Raw genomic sequence first — 13,334 nt, 5'->3', positions numbered from 1 at the left:
ATGTGGGTTAAGGGCTGCAGGCTCTGGTTTTCTTCTGACTGATTGGTGGTGAGGTAATGGGTTGGTCTTCTAGGAATCTCCATCATCAGCTGTCTGGTCCTGACCAGTCTAGGGACTACATGTTCGTGGCCATCATGCGGCGAACTTCTTCCATTTGGTGAGGATTTCAGTATCTGTAGAACAATTCAGGACTGCGCATCAGACAGTTATTAAGCTACTTCAGTGAGGAACTAAAGATTCTGTGATTACCATATGGCTGATCTATTTTTCTAAATTGTCACCAGTTCTGACCCAGCTGCTATTTTTCGCTATTCCATGCTCACATCCTTTCAAGCATTAATTCTTGAGCCAGGCGTCGGTGACTCGGAGGAGGCCATGGAGACTACAGCTTTTTTTTTTACAAACGAGGCAGGTGGAGGACTCGGGGGTGGAGTCTGTCCCAGGAAGGTCCCAGGGGGTCCTGCTCTGTTACAACTTCACTGTTTGGAAGGAAACCATGAGCTCCCCCTTCACAGGGCCTGTGGCACCATGACAGCTGCACGCTGGGGACAAGCAAACACTAGAGGCAGAGGAGAAGCCTCCCTGTGGTGGAGGTGAAACCGTCCTGAGGTCTCATCAGCCCGGCAGAGCTGACTCCATCCCAAACGTGCTTGGCCTCAGAAACAGAACCATGAGACAATGGCCGGGGGTCCCAAGCAGGGGAGAGGGACCCTGTCCTTGCAGAAAGCAGGGAGGCGGAGCTAAAGAGGGAGAGTGCACATGGATGCCCTGGAAGCTCAAGGTTGAAAGCTTCAGTGCGGGAGGCGAGTTCTCAAGAGGACTCGCCACGGGAGACAGATCACTGAGCTGGGGGCCGCCTGCCCAGATGCAGGGGAAAGTAAAAGCCGTGGAAGTTTTAGAGACATAATCCCACTCGAGTGAGGAGTGAACATACTTTTGTGGAATAGAGACAATTTCAGTTCAGTTCAGTTCAGTCGCTCAGTCATGTCCAACTCTTTGAGATCCCATGAATTACAGCACGCCAGGCCTCCCTGTCCATCACCAACTGCCGGAGATCACTCAAACTCACGTCCATCGAGTCGGTGATGCCATCCAGCCATCTCATCCTGTCATCCCCTTCTCCTCCTGCCCCCAACCCCTCCCAGCATCAGAGTCTTTTCCACCGAGTCAACTCTTTGCATGAGGTGGCCAAAGTACAAAGTTTCAGCTTTAGCATCATTCCTTCCAAAGAACACCCAGGGCTGATCTCCTTCAGAATGGACTGGTTGGATCTCCTTGCAGTCCAAGGGACTCTCAAGAGTCTTCTCCAACACCACAGTTCAAAAGCATCAATTCTTCGGTGCTCAGCTTTCTTCACAGTCCAACTCTCACATCCATACACGACTACTGGAAAAACCATAGCCTTGACTAGACGGACCTTTGTTGGCAAAGTAATGTCTCTGCTTTTGAATATGCTATCTAGGTTGGTCATAACTTTCAGAAGTAAAAATAGGCAGTGTGGCCAGTCCTTGGCTATTGCATTACATTCTTTGTATGACTGACCCAGCACAAGGTCAGTATCAAAGGCCTGGGAGTCAATGTGCTCTGATTCTAGAGTATGTGCTTCTAGAACAAGCGATATCTCTAAGTTTCAAGAAACGGAATGCCCAACTCTAATGGACCTCAGCATGAACTTGCTAATAAATACTGACTCCTGTGACAGGACAGTCCAGAGCAGATATGATCAGGTTTCCAGACTCATTGCTGCAAATATCTGTTTGTGCAGCTCTGCTCAAGTCAGCCTTACCCTTGGGGTGGCTGCCCTCATAATGTCAAAGTAGCTGCTAGTTCCAGTCTTCACACCTACATCCACACCCACAGGGCCTGCGGTGGGGTGGGTGTGCCTCTTCTATCTGGTCATCATAGCTCTTCATGCTCAGACCTGTGCCAGGACTAGGGGACCCAGAGCTGTTCTCAAACCACATCCTTTACTCCTGTGAAAGTGAAAGTCGCTCAGTCTTGTCTGACTCTTTGCAATCCCATAAACTGTCCATAGAATTCTCTAGCCATAATACTGGAGTGGGTAGCCTTTGCCTTCTCCAGGGGATCTTCCCAACCCAGGGATCGAACCCAGGTCACCTGCACTGCGGGCAAATTCTTTACCAGGTTAAATCTCCCGCCTCTGCTGAAAACAGCCCGTGGTGTCACTCTGTCCCAGCATGTTCCCAAAGCCTGAACTTTGACCTTTGAAACAGCTACACAGTTCATTCTAGGGGAGATTATGCTTGTTATCCCCAGAAGCAAAGCTGCAGGGACCCATGAAATGCTTTCAACCTTGCTGGTTCTTTGCCAACAGAGGTATCAACATTATAGGAAACAAATTCCTTTCTCTTTTTTTAGTTTATAAAGTGCAAATCAGGGCCCAAAGCTCCCTAGACTGAGTGACAGGATGGGAACCCTTGCTGCAGAGAAGAGGAGAAGGCTGGGCACAGAGGATCGGCCATGTCCTCAAGGTCAGGGCGGCAGGAATGGCACGGGGCCTCGCCCAAAACAAACTCATTCACAGGAACCTGGGAGCCCAGCACAGCCTTTCATGAGTCAGCAGCACCTGCACGCACCCTGCTTCTCACACTGAAGGGAGGATGGAGGAGGCCCAGGCTTTACGGCGGGGGTGGGGGGGGCGCCCTAGGGGGCACTGTGTGTTCACTTCTGCAGGAGCAAGGCAGCACCCTGCTTCCATGAGCGCCTCGGGGGGACCCCACGCCCTCAGACTCTGTGGGGCTGACGGTGGAAGAGGGTCCCCGGACACAGAGATGGACCGCCTCCCAGGCACGCAGGCCAGCTCTTCCCTGGCAGCTGTGTGAACCTGGCAACCGAAGTGAGAGAGGCCCATTTGACAAATTAAAGATGTGACGAAGGGAAAACAACTCTGGAAATTTCCATATGGGGCACTGGGGACCAAATCTGGTCACCCCATCCGGATGGCAAGCAGGCAGCCATGTTCCTGCCAAGAAGCTCTGCGGGGCGTGTTTCCGCACAGTGGGCTGGAAGAAGCCAGCACTTAGCTGTGTTATTTCTTAAACACAAGACATTCAAAGAAGAACGCAGAAGATATTTGTCTTAAAAATTATGACCCACTCCCCCGGAGCTGTTTGCTGTGCAAGGAGTTCGTATGGGATTTATTCAGGTCCAATGACACAACTGCCCTTGGTGTGCGCTGGTTTAAATTTTTGTTTGTGTTGGCAGATTTAAGCATTTCAAAGTCCATTTATCATTTTAAAGCCCAGAAGGAACTTTAACACACTTTTGACGTAAAAGCAAGAGGCTGTGTTTTCAACACCAACAATTCACTGATTTCACCAAAAACCCACAAGTCCAACTTCTTGAATTCCTTGTGCTTTTGCCTGAAATTTTATTGGGAACAGAAATAAACCATCCACCTTTAAAGTGGAGGAGTTGATACATACACACTTGTGAACGTAGCATGAGAACCAGGATGGTGAACAGTCACCTGGATCTTCTGCCTGTCCCTCGAAGCCTTCCGCCTGCTGCCTGTCACCATGATTACCTTGCAAGTCCCAGAATTTCACATAAGTGGAGTCGTCACCACATTCACCTTGTGGTCTGGCATCCTCACGTGACTCAGCACTCACTGTCTGAGGTCCCCACTGTGGTAGGTGGTCCCCTCCCTTACGGCTGCCAGCCTCCCCCCTATGGCTGCCACAGTCCAGAGTTGTCTAGTGATGGACAGTGGGCTGAGCTTTGTCTTGGGTGATTACAAAACTGCTCTGAAGGCAGGTGATTGTTTCTCTTGGGCAGCACCCAGGAGGGGACTCCCGGATCACACACAAGGTGACTCCTGAACGTGAACTCTAAGGAAGAGCCCCTCTGCCTCTTGGAGCAGGTGCACGTGCTGTGGTCCTGGATCCTCGTCAGCATCTGGCTCAAGGCTCGCCTTTTTGACTTTGATCTTCTAGTGGGGTGTAGCGCTACCTTGTGGAGTTTTTAATTTGCATTTCCCAAATGAATAATGACATCTTTTCATGCGTTATTTCCCATAGATAAAATTCTTATTTTTCCCCCTAGTATCGTTTGTTCCTTTTTATTTTAAGTTCATCTGTAACAGTTGTAGATTTATAAACTGTAAAGATAACAATGATTTCCTACACACCCACCCCATTTTTCCCTATTAACATCTTGCATTCATGCGTGGCATTTGTTACAATGAGTGAACCAATAATCAACACACTATTGCTAATGAAACCAGTAAGTCACAGTCTGTTCAGACTCCTCAGTTTCCCCAACTGACCTTCTGCTGCCCCAGGGCTCCGGCCAGGCCCCCATGTGACATGCTGCTATTGTGTCCCCTCAGAGCTCCTCTGGGCTGTGACAGTCCCTCAGACCTTCTTGTCTTTAACGACCTTGACGGTTTGGAGGAGGAGCCAGGCGTTTTGCAGGACGCCCCTCAGTGAAGACCACAGAAGGGAGGGGCCCTTCTCACCACGTCTCCTCCAGGGTGCGTGCCGTCACGTGACCTCCATGGTGGACGCTGACCGTGGTCGCCGGGCTCAGGCGAGTCTCGCAGGCATCTCCACTATGCTGCCACCTCCTCCCATCGTCCTCTGGAAGGGGGTCGCTGTGCACACCCCCTACCCGAGGAGGGGCGCTCCCCTCCCCTGAGGTCGGGGCAGCTGCAGAGCCACGTGAATCCTCCCGGTTTCCTTCTCCATCACTTGTTTATGTCAGGCTGGCCCCGGGGGTATTTATTTATTTTTTGCTTTGGGCCATGATCCAGTACTGTTGCTGTTCTGCTGCTGAACTGGCTCCGGCACTGGCCCTCGGGAGTTCCTCGGTTGGCTCTGCTGTCCCCCTGACATGCCCGCCCTTGGGGGCTGTTGTGGTTTGTTTCCGAGCACTTCCCTTCCTCGAGCCATTTCCTGCTCCTGTCTGAGAGTCAGTGTTCCTCCAGGGAGCCTGGTCCCTTCTGCTGGAAATGGTGTAAGAGACCACGATTTGGGCGCTGATGTGATCATTGCTGCCGGGCTGTGGCTGCTTCTAAGTCCGCTCAGCTGACAAAGAAGGAACTACCTGTGTGTACATTAACCTGTGTGCCTGTCTCGCTTTATTGTGCTTTGCAGACATTGTGCTTTTGACAAATTGAAGGTTGTGGCAACCCTGTGTCAAGCAAGTCTCATGGCTCCATTTTTCCAGCAGCATTTCATGTCTCATATTTGTGTCACATTTTGGTAATTCTTCAGTTCAGTTCAGTTCAGTCGTGTTTGACTCTTTTTGACCCCATGGACTGCAGCACACCAGGCTTCCCTGTCTATCACCAATTCCTGGAGCTTACTCAAACTCATGTCCATTGAGTCGGTGATGCCATCCAACCATCTCATCCTCTGTCATCTCCTTCTCCTCTTGCCTTCAATCTTTGCTAGCATCAGGGTCTTTTCCAATGAGTTGGTTCTTCAAATCAGGTGGCCAAAGTATTGGAGTTTCAGCTTCAGCATTAGTCCTTCCAATGAATATTCAGGACTGATTTTCTTTAGGATGGACTGGTCTGATCTCCTTGCAGTCCAAGGGACTCTCAAGAGTCTTCTCCAACATCACAGTTCAAAAGCATCAATTCTTCAGTGCTCAGCTTTCTTTATAGTATAACTCTCACATCCATACATGACTACTGGAAAAATCATAGCCTGGACTAGATGGACCTTTGTTGGCAAAGTAATGTCTCTGCTTTTTAATATACTATCTAAGTTGGTCATAGCTTTTCTTCCAAGGAGCAAGCATCTTTTAATTTCATGGCTGCAGTCACCACCTGCAGTGATTTGGGAGCCCAAGAAGATAAAGTCTGTCACTGTTTCCATTGTTTCCCCATCTATTTCCCATAAAGTGATGGGACCAAATGCCATGATCTTAGTTTTCTGAATGTTGAGTTTTAAGCCAGCTTTTTCACTGTCATCTTTCACTTTCATCAAGAGGTTCTTTAGTTCTCCTTCGCTTTCTGCCATAAGAGTGGTGTCATCTGCATATTTGAGATTACTGATAATTCTTGCAGTATTTTACAACTTGTCATTATTGTTGTATTTACTGTGATCTGTGATCAGCGATCTTTGTTGTCACTACCACAGCTCTCTGAAGGTTCAGATGATGATTAGCATTTTAATCAAAAAGTACTTTTAATTAACTGATGTACATTGATTTTTATATACATAATGCTATTGTACACTTAATAGATGACAGTATAGTATAAAATAACTTTAATATGCACCGGGAAACCAAAAATTTTGTGAGTCACCTTATTGTCTGGAACTGAACCTGCAGTATTTCTGAGGTGTGACTGCACACATCTAAAATTCCTCCATTTATAGCCATTGGCGTCCTCCTTAAGCTAAACGTGAGTCCACCCCGATGCCGCTAACTCTAGCCATTACCACGTGGATCACCTTCCCTCCTCACCTTCCTGAGGTGTAACCTCCCCCCCCCCACCCCACCCACCAGCAGGGGGACACCTGGCTCCCACCCCATCCACTTACCTAACTGTTTAATGCCAGTATCAAAACTGAGCAGGACCCTGCAGGGCCTTCCCAGGATCAGACCTGTCCTCATCCCCCATTTCTTGTTTGTAGAAAAGCCTTAGCCACCTAAGCCTTCCCTGACTTCCCAAGAGCACATTTAATCAGAAAAGTGAGAAAATGTAGACACAAAGGAAAGTAGTTAAAGCAAGACAAAATAAAAATACTTTCACCATAAAACAAAGCTAAGAATGCTTAGTTCCTCCTCAAGGGAGGAACTATTATATTATAGATAATATGATGAATATATTAAGGCTTTTTTGAAGAAACTGAACCCTGACCAGGTGGAGAAAGCGACTGCAGGATGATTACCAGCACACAGACTCCAGACAAGTTGGAGTCAGAAAACGGATAGCTGAAGTTCCTGAAATACCACCCTGGTATCTCACCACCAACCAATCAGAAGAATGTCCATGATCATGCACCCTGCAACCTTCACACCTAATGTTGCCTTTAAAAATTCTTCTCTAAGAGCCATTAGGGATTCAGATCTTTTGAGCATGAGCTGCCCATTCTCCTTGCCTAGTGTCCTGCAAATAAACGCTGCACTTTCCTTCACCACAACTTGGTATCAGTAGGCTGGCTTTGCTGTGCATCAGGCGAGCAGACCCAAGCTCTGTTCAGTAATAGCATACACATATTGTTGTTGTTCAGTTGCTAAGTCATGTCCGACTCTTTGTGACCCCACGGGCTGCAGCACACCAGGCTTCCCTGTCCTTCACTGTCTCCTAGAGTTTGCCCAAACTCATGTACATTGGGATGGTGTTTCCATCCAACCATCTCATCCTCTGTCACTCCCTTCTTCTCCTGCCCTCAATCTTTATTAACCCATGTCCCCCAGGAAACAACTATATCAACCTATGCACAATTTCTTTGGCCTTTAGACTTATAGACTCTACCCATTTCCAAAACTAGTCATTCCTAAGGGGGTCAGTGAGGATGCACCCTCCCCAGTGAGGATGCTTTATACATTTGTGATACAGTAAGATTATTTTGTCACATTCTGGGCTCCATCCTGAGATCCCCAAACTCCTAAATGCACACAATAAGGTATATTCTTCATGCCGTAAAGTTCTATGAGTTTTGACAAATGGACAATGTCATATATCCACCATCAGCATCTCATACAGAATAATGTAACCACACTAAAAAAAATATCCCCTTTGCTTCACGTACCCAATCCCTCATCCCTTCTCACAAATTCCTGGCCATCACAGATCTTTTTAGCATCACAACAGTTTCACCTTTTCCAGAATATCATAAATACAATTATAATTACATGATATGCAGTCTTTTCGGACTAACTTCATTCACTGAGCAATCTGCATTTAAGATTCATCAAGAATGTTTTTCTGCATCTATTGAGATGAAAGTATAGATTTTCTTTATTTCTATCTGTTATTGTGATGTGTTACATTGATTGATTTTCAAATGCGAAACCAACCGTGCATTCCTGAGATAAGCCTATGGTTTCTCTTAATTTCTGTCTGTTATTGTGATGAATTAGATCAATCGATTTTCAAATGTTAAACCAACCTTGCATTCCTGGGATAAACCTTGCTATATCGTGATGTGTTTTCCTTTTTACATATTGTTGAGCTTGATTTGCTAACATTTAGTTGAGAATTTGGGCATCTACAGTCAACCAAGGAGAGTGGAGTGAATATTTAAAGTGTTGAAAGAAAACCTCCACCAACCTAGAATTCTGTCTGATGAAATTATCTTTTAAGAGTGAAGGAGAACTAAAGACTTTCTCAGACAAACAAAAACTGAAGGAATTCATTGCCAGCAGACATGCTCTTTTCTAAAGTTCTTTGGGGAGAAGGGAATGATATAGGTCAGAAACTTGGATCTACATAAAGAAATGAGTGTTTAAGAAGGCTGTGAAAGTGCTGCACTCAATATGCCAGCAAATTTGGAAAACTCAGCAGTGGCCACAGGACTGGAAAAGGTCAGTTTTCACTCCAATTCCAAAGAAAGGCAATGCCAAAGAATGCTCAAACTACCGCACAATTGCACTCATCTCACATGCTAGTAAAGTAATGCTCAAAATTCTCCAAGCCAGGCTTCAGCAATATGTGAACCATGAACTCCCTGATGTTCAAGCTGGTTTTAGAAAAGGCAGAGGAACCAGAGATCAAATTGCCAATATCCTCTGGATCACAGAAAAAGCAAGAGAGTTCCAGAAAAACATCTATTTCTGCCTTATTGACTATGCCAAAGCCTTTGACTGTGTGGATCACAATAAACTGTGGAAAATTCTTCAGGAGATGGGAATACCAGACCACCTGACCTGTCTCTTGAGAAATCTGTATGCAGGTCAGGAAGCAACAGTTAGAACTGGACATGGAACAACAGACTGGTTCCAAATAGGAAAATGAGTACGTCAAGGCTGTATATTGTCACCCTGCTTATTTAACTTCTATGCAGAGTACATCATGAGAAATGCTGGACTGGAAGAAACACAAGCTGGAATCAAGATTGCCAGGAGAAATATCAATAACCTCAGATATGCAGATGACACCACCGTTATGGCAGAAAGTGAAGAGGAACTAAAAAGCCTCGATGAAAGTGAAAGTGGAAAGTGAAAAAGTTGGCATAAAGCTCAACATTCAGAAAACAAAGATCATGGCATCCAGTCCCATCACTTCATGGGAAATAGATGGGGAAACAGTGGAAACAGTGTCAGACTTTATTTTTTGGGGCTCCAAAATCGCTGCAGGTGGTGACTGCAGCCATGAAATTAAAAGACACTTACTCCTTGGAAGAAAAGTTATGACCAACCTAGATAGCATATTCAAAAGCAGAGACATTACTTTGCCACCTAAGGTCTGTCTAGTCAAGGCTATGGTTTTTCCTGTGGTCATGTATGGATGTGAGAGTTGGACTGTGAAGAAGGCTGAGCACCCAAGAATTGATGCTTTTGAACTGTGATGTTGGAGAAGACTCTTGAGAGTCCCTTGGACTGCAAGGAGATCCAACCAGTCCATTCTGAAAGAGATCAGCCCTGGGATTTCTTTGGAAGGAATGATGCTAAAGCTGAAACTCCAGTACTTTGGCCACCTCATGTGAAGAGTTGACTCATTGGAAAAGACTGATGCTGGGAGGGATTGGGGGCAGGAGAAGGGGATGACAGAGGAGGAGATGGCTGGATGGCATCACTGACTCAACGGACGTGAGTCTGAGTGAACTTTGGGAGTTGATGATGGACAGGGAGGCCTGATGTGCTGTGATTCATGGGGTCGCAAAGAGTTGGACACGACTGAGTGACTGAACTAACTAAAGATAAAATAAAATCCTTTTCATCCTTATTCTTAATTGATCTAAAGCATAACTGTTTAAAGTAGTAATAATAGCAACGTTTTGGGTGACTAAGTAAAACAAACAACAGCAATGGCATGAAGAATGGAGTGAAATTTGGAACACTCTACTATAAGGCACCTCCACTCTGTATGAAGCGGTACAGTTAAAACTGAAAATGGGCTTAAATTAACCTCAGATAAACCTCACTAAGGTCGTGTTTTAATGTACACTGCAAACTCTAGGAGTAGCACTTAAATATTTTTTAAATCAGGAAAACTGATACGCTAGGAAAGGAGATAAATGGAATCATATAAGATGTTTAATTAAAGCAGAAAAAGTAGAAAAAGAAAACCTCACAACCTGATAGGTTGTGTATTCATTTTCATCCTGGTTAAAATGCTTTGAAATTTTCCTATTACTTTTTTTCTAATTTGTGCATCACTTAGATATCTGTGTTTAGTTTCCGAATATTTGGAGATCACCTTGTTTTGTTACTGAATCTTAATTGATTCTCACTGTGGTCAGAGAACATACTTTGAATGACCTGGATCCTTTAAATTTATTGAGAATCATTTTATGGGCCAGAATATGGTCTATTTTTGTAAATCAACTATGTGGAGCAAAAAGATTACATATTCTGCTGTGGTTGGGTGACATACTCTACAAATGTTAACTTGATGGATAGTGTCATTTAAGTCTTTTATTCATTTGCTAAGTTCTGTGTCCATTTGTTCTGTTAATTATTGAGATAAGGAGTTGAAATCTCCAACTACAATTGTTGACTTGTTCTTTTCCTTCTGGTTCTAGCACTTTTTGCTTCCCTGTTTTGAAGCTTTTTATTAGGTACATAAATGCTTAGGGTGTTAGTCCTCATAATGAATTGATCCCTTTCTTATTACAGAATAATCCTTCATATCTCTTACAATGTTTCTTGCCCTGATATCTACTTGTCCAATGTTATGAGTCACTCCAACTATCTGTTAAGTAGTATCATTATGTTATATATTTTCCCATCCTTTTATTTTTAACCCATTTGTATCTTTACACTTAAAGTGTTTTTCCTGTTGGCAGTATATTATTTGGTCTTCTCTTTTATTAAATCTTACAATTTCTGTTCCAGTTGGAATCTTTTGACCATTAGAATATCAATGTGGTTATTAATATGGTTAAGTTTAAATCTATAATCTTACTATTTATTCTAAATTTGTCTCATCTGCTATTTTTTGCCTTCTTTGAGATTAATAGTTTTTAATTCCATATATCTTTTATGTTTGCTTATCAGCCATAATTCTTTCTTTTTTCTTTTATCTGTGGCTCTAGGTTTATAATGCACCTCCTTAACTTAGCACAGTAATATTATGTTGTATGTGCTGTGCTAAGTTGCTTCAGTCGTGTCCGACTCTTTGCAACTCTATGGACTGTAGCCCTCCAGGCTTCTCTGTCCACGGGGTTCACCAGGCAAAAATACTGGTATGGGTTGCTGTGCCTTCCTCTAGGGGATCTTGTATTGCAAGAGTAGATTTCTGTTTCTCCCTCCCAGTCTTTATGCAATTGTTGTCATGCATTTTACTTCTAAGTTTGTAACAAACCGCACAATACACCATTTTTTCTTTAAGAAGTCAGTTATATTTTAGAGATTTTAAAACACACCTTTATATTTATCCATATTTTCCCATTTTTGATGCTTTTCTTTCCTTTGTACTGATTCAGATTTTCCTTCTTCTCAAAGGACTTTGTTTAATATTTCTGGTGATATACATGAACTGGTGTGAAGACTTTCAGTCTTCCCACGTCTAAAAATGCCTATTTCACCTCTACTTTTGAAAGGCAATGTTTTGGGTGTATAATTCTAGTTTGAGTTTGTATCTTTCAGTACTTTAAAGAGGTTGCTCCATTGTGCTCTTATTTGCAGTGTTTCCATGATAAAAGCTATTATTCTTTTCTTTTTTCTACTATATGAAAGTGTCTTTCCCCCCTCTGACTGGTTTTAAGATTTTTCTCTTTGTCATTAGTTTTGAACAGTTTGATCATGCTATGCCTTGGTATTATTTTCTTTTATTTCTTTTGCTTGGGGTTTATTGAGATTCTTGGATCTGTGCATTCATGTTCAAATGTTTGTCCCCTCTACCTTGGGGAACATTGGTAATACACATATTAGAGGACTTTAACTCGTCACACTTTCTATTTGTTTTTTAGGATATGTTTTTATGTTTCATTTTGTACAGTTTCTAGCACTGTATCTTCAAGTTTACTAATCTTTTCTTCTGTGATGTCTCAGTTCAGTTCAGTTCAGTCACTCAGCTGTGTCTGACTCTGTGACCCCATGAATCGCAGCACGCCACGCCTCCCTGTCCATCACCAACTCCTGGAGTTCACCCAAACTCATGTCCATCGAGTCAGTGATGCCATCCAGCCATCTCATCCTCTGTCTTCCCCTTCTCCTCCTGCCCCCAATCCCTCCCAGCATCAGAGTCTTTTCCAATGAGTCTGCTACTCCCCTCCAGTGTATTTTTCACCTTGAACATTGTCGTTTTCATCTTTAGAAACTTGATTTGGATCTTTTATATCTGTATCTGTCTTTATCACATCTACTCTTTTTTCTACCTTCTTGAACATAAAAATATAGTTCTAACAATTGTCTTAATGTCTTTGTCTACTAAATCTGTTTTCTTTCTCATTTCTGGATCTGTTTCTATGGACTGATTTTTATCTTCATTTTCAGTCATATTTTCCTGCCTTTGTGCACATCCCATAATAAGTCATAAGTCTTGAGAGAAAGGAGTTGTTTCCAAGTCGCTTAATTGCTTTCCAGAACAAGCTCAAGCATGCTAATGGGAACACAAAAATATCTCACATGGGGAAAACATGATGTCTGACAGCCAACAGAAAATTATGGGATATCAGACATAACTGAGTGACTAGCACTTTCACGTTCAAGAGGAAAATGTGGGTAGGAACCACAGGACAGTCTTACTTTGAAATGAATTGCACAGAGGAAATTCCAGAAATCTGAAGAGGATCCCCATCCAGAAGTCAGGTGAACACAACTGTGTGGGTGTTCTCACACTGGCAGGAGCCTGTGCTCTCTGCCCAGAACTGGCTGCCATGGTTAAAATAAACCTCTCCACACACCCCCAACCCCTACCCCCACTGGGGCCACTCTGACAGCAAATTTTTATGTCCAGGAAAGGCTCTTATAAATATCCTTGTGCACCAGCACAATGGTGACTGTTCAAGGTGATTAGTTCTTCACTGCCACTCAGAAGAGAACCTGAAGTTCCTGTGTGTGGGTTTAGAGCTGTCTCCAAGGTTTACCAAGAAAGGGGAGTAGTGTGCATAGTCCACTGGCAGCCACACAGCAGAGAAGGGACGTGGACATGTGTGCTGCTGCATGTTTGGGGCAGGTTCTCCCCTCGATGGAGGCTGCCTGTTGGGGACAGGGCTGGGATGGCAGGACCTGCATGGAGAGGGGATGGG

The sequence above is a fragment of the Ovis canadensis genome, chromosome 1 (genome assembly GCF_042477335.2).
Source record: "Ovis canadensis isolate MfBH-ARS-UI-01 breed Bighorn chromosome 1, ARS-UI_OviCan_v2, whole genome shotgun sequence".
NCBI classification, from domain to species: Eukaryota; Metazoa; Chordata; class Mammalia; order Artiodactyla; family Bovidae; genus Ovis; species Ovis canadensis.
The sequence above is the reverse complement of the archived record's forward strand: the minus strand, read 5'-3'. Positions refer to the sequence as shown.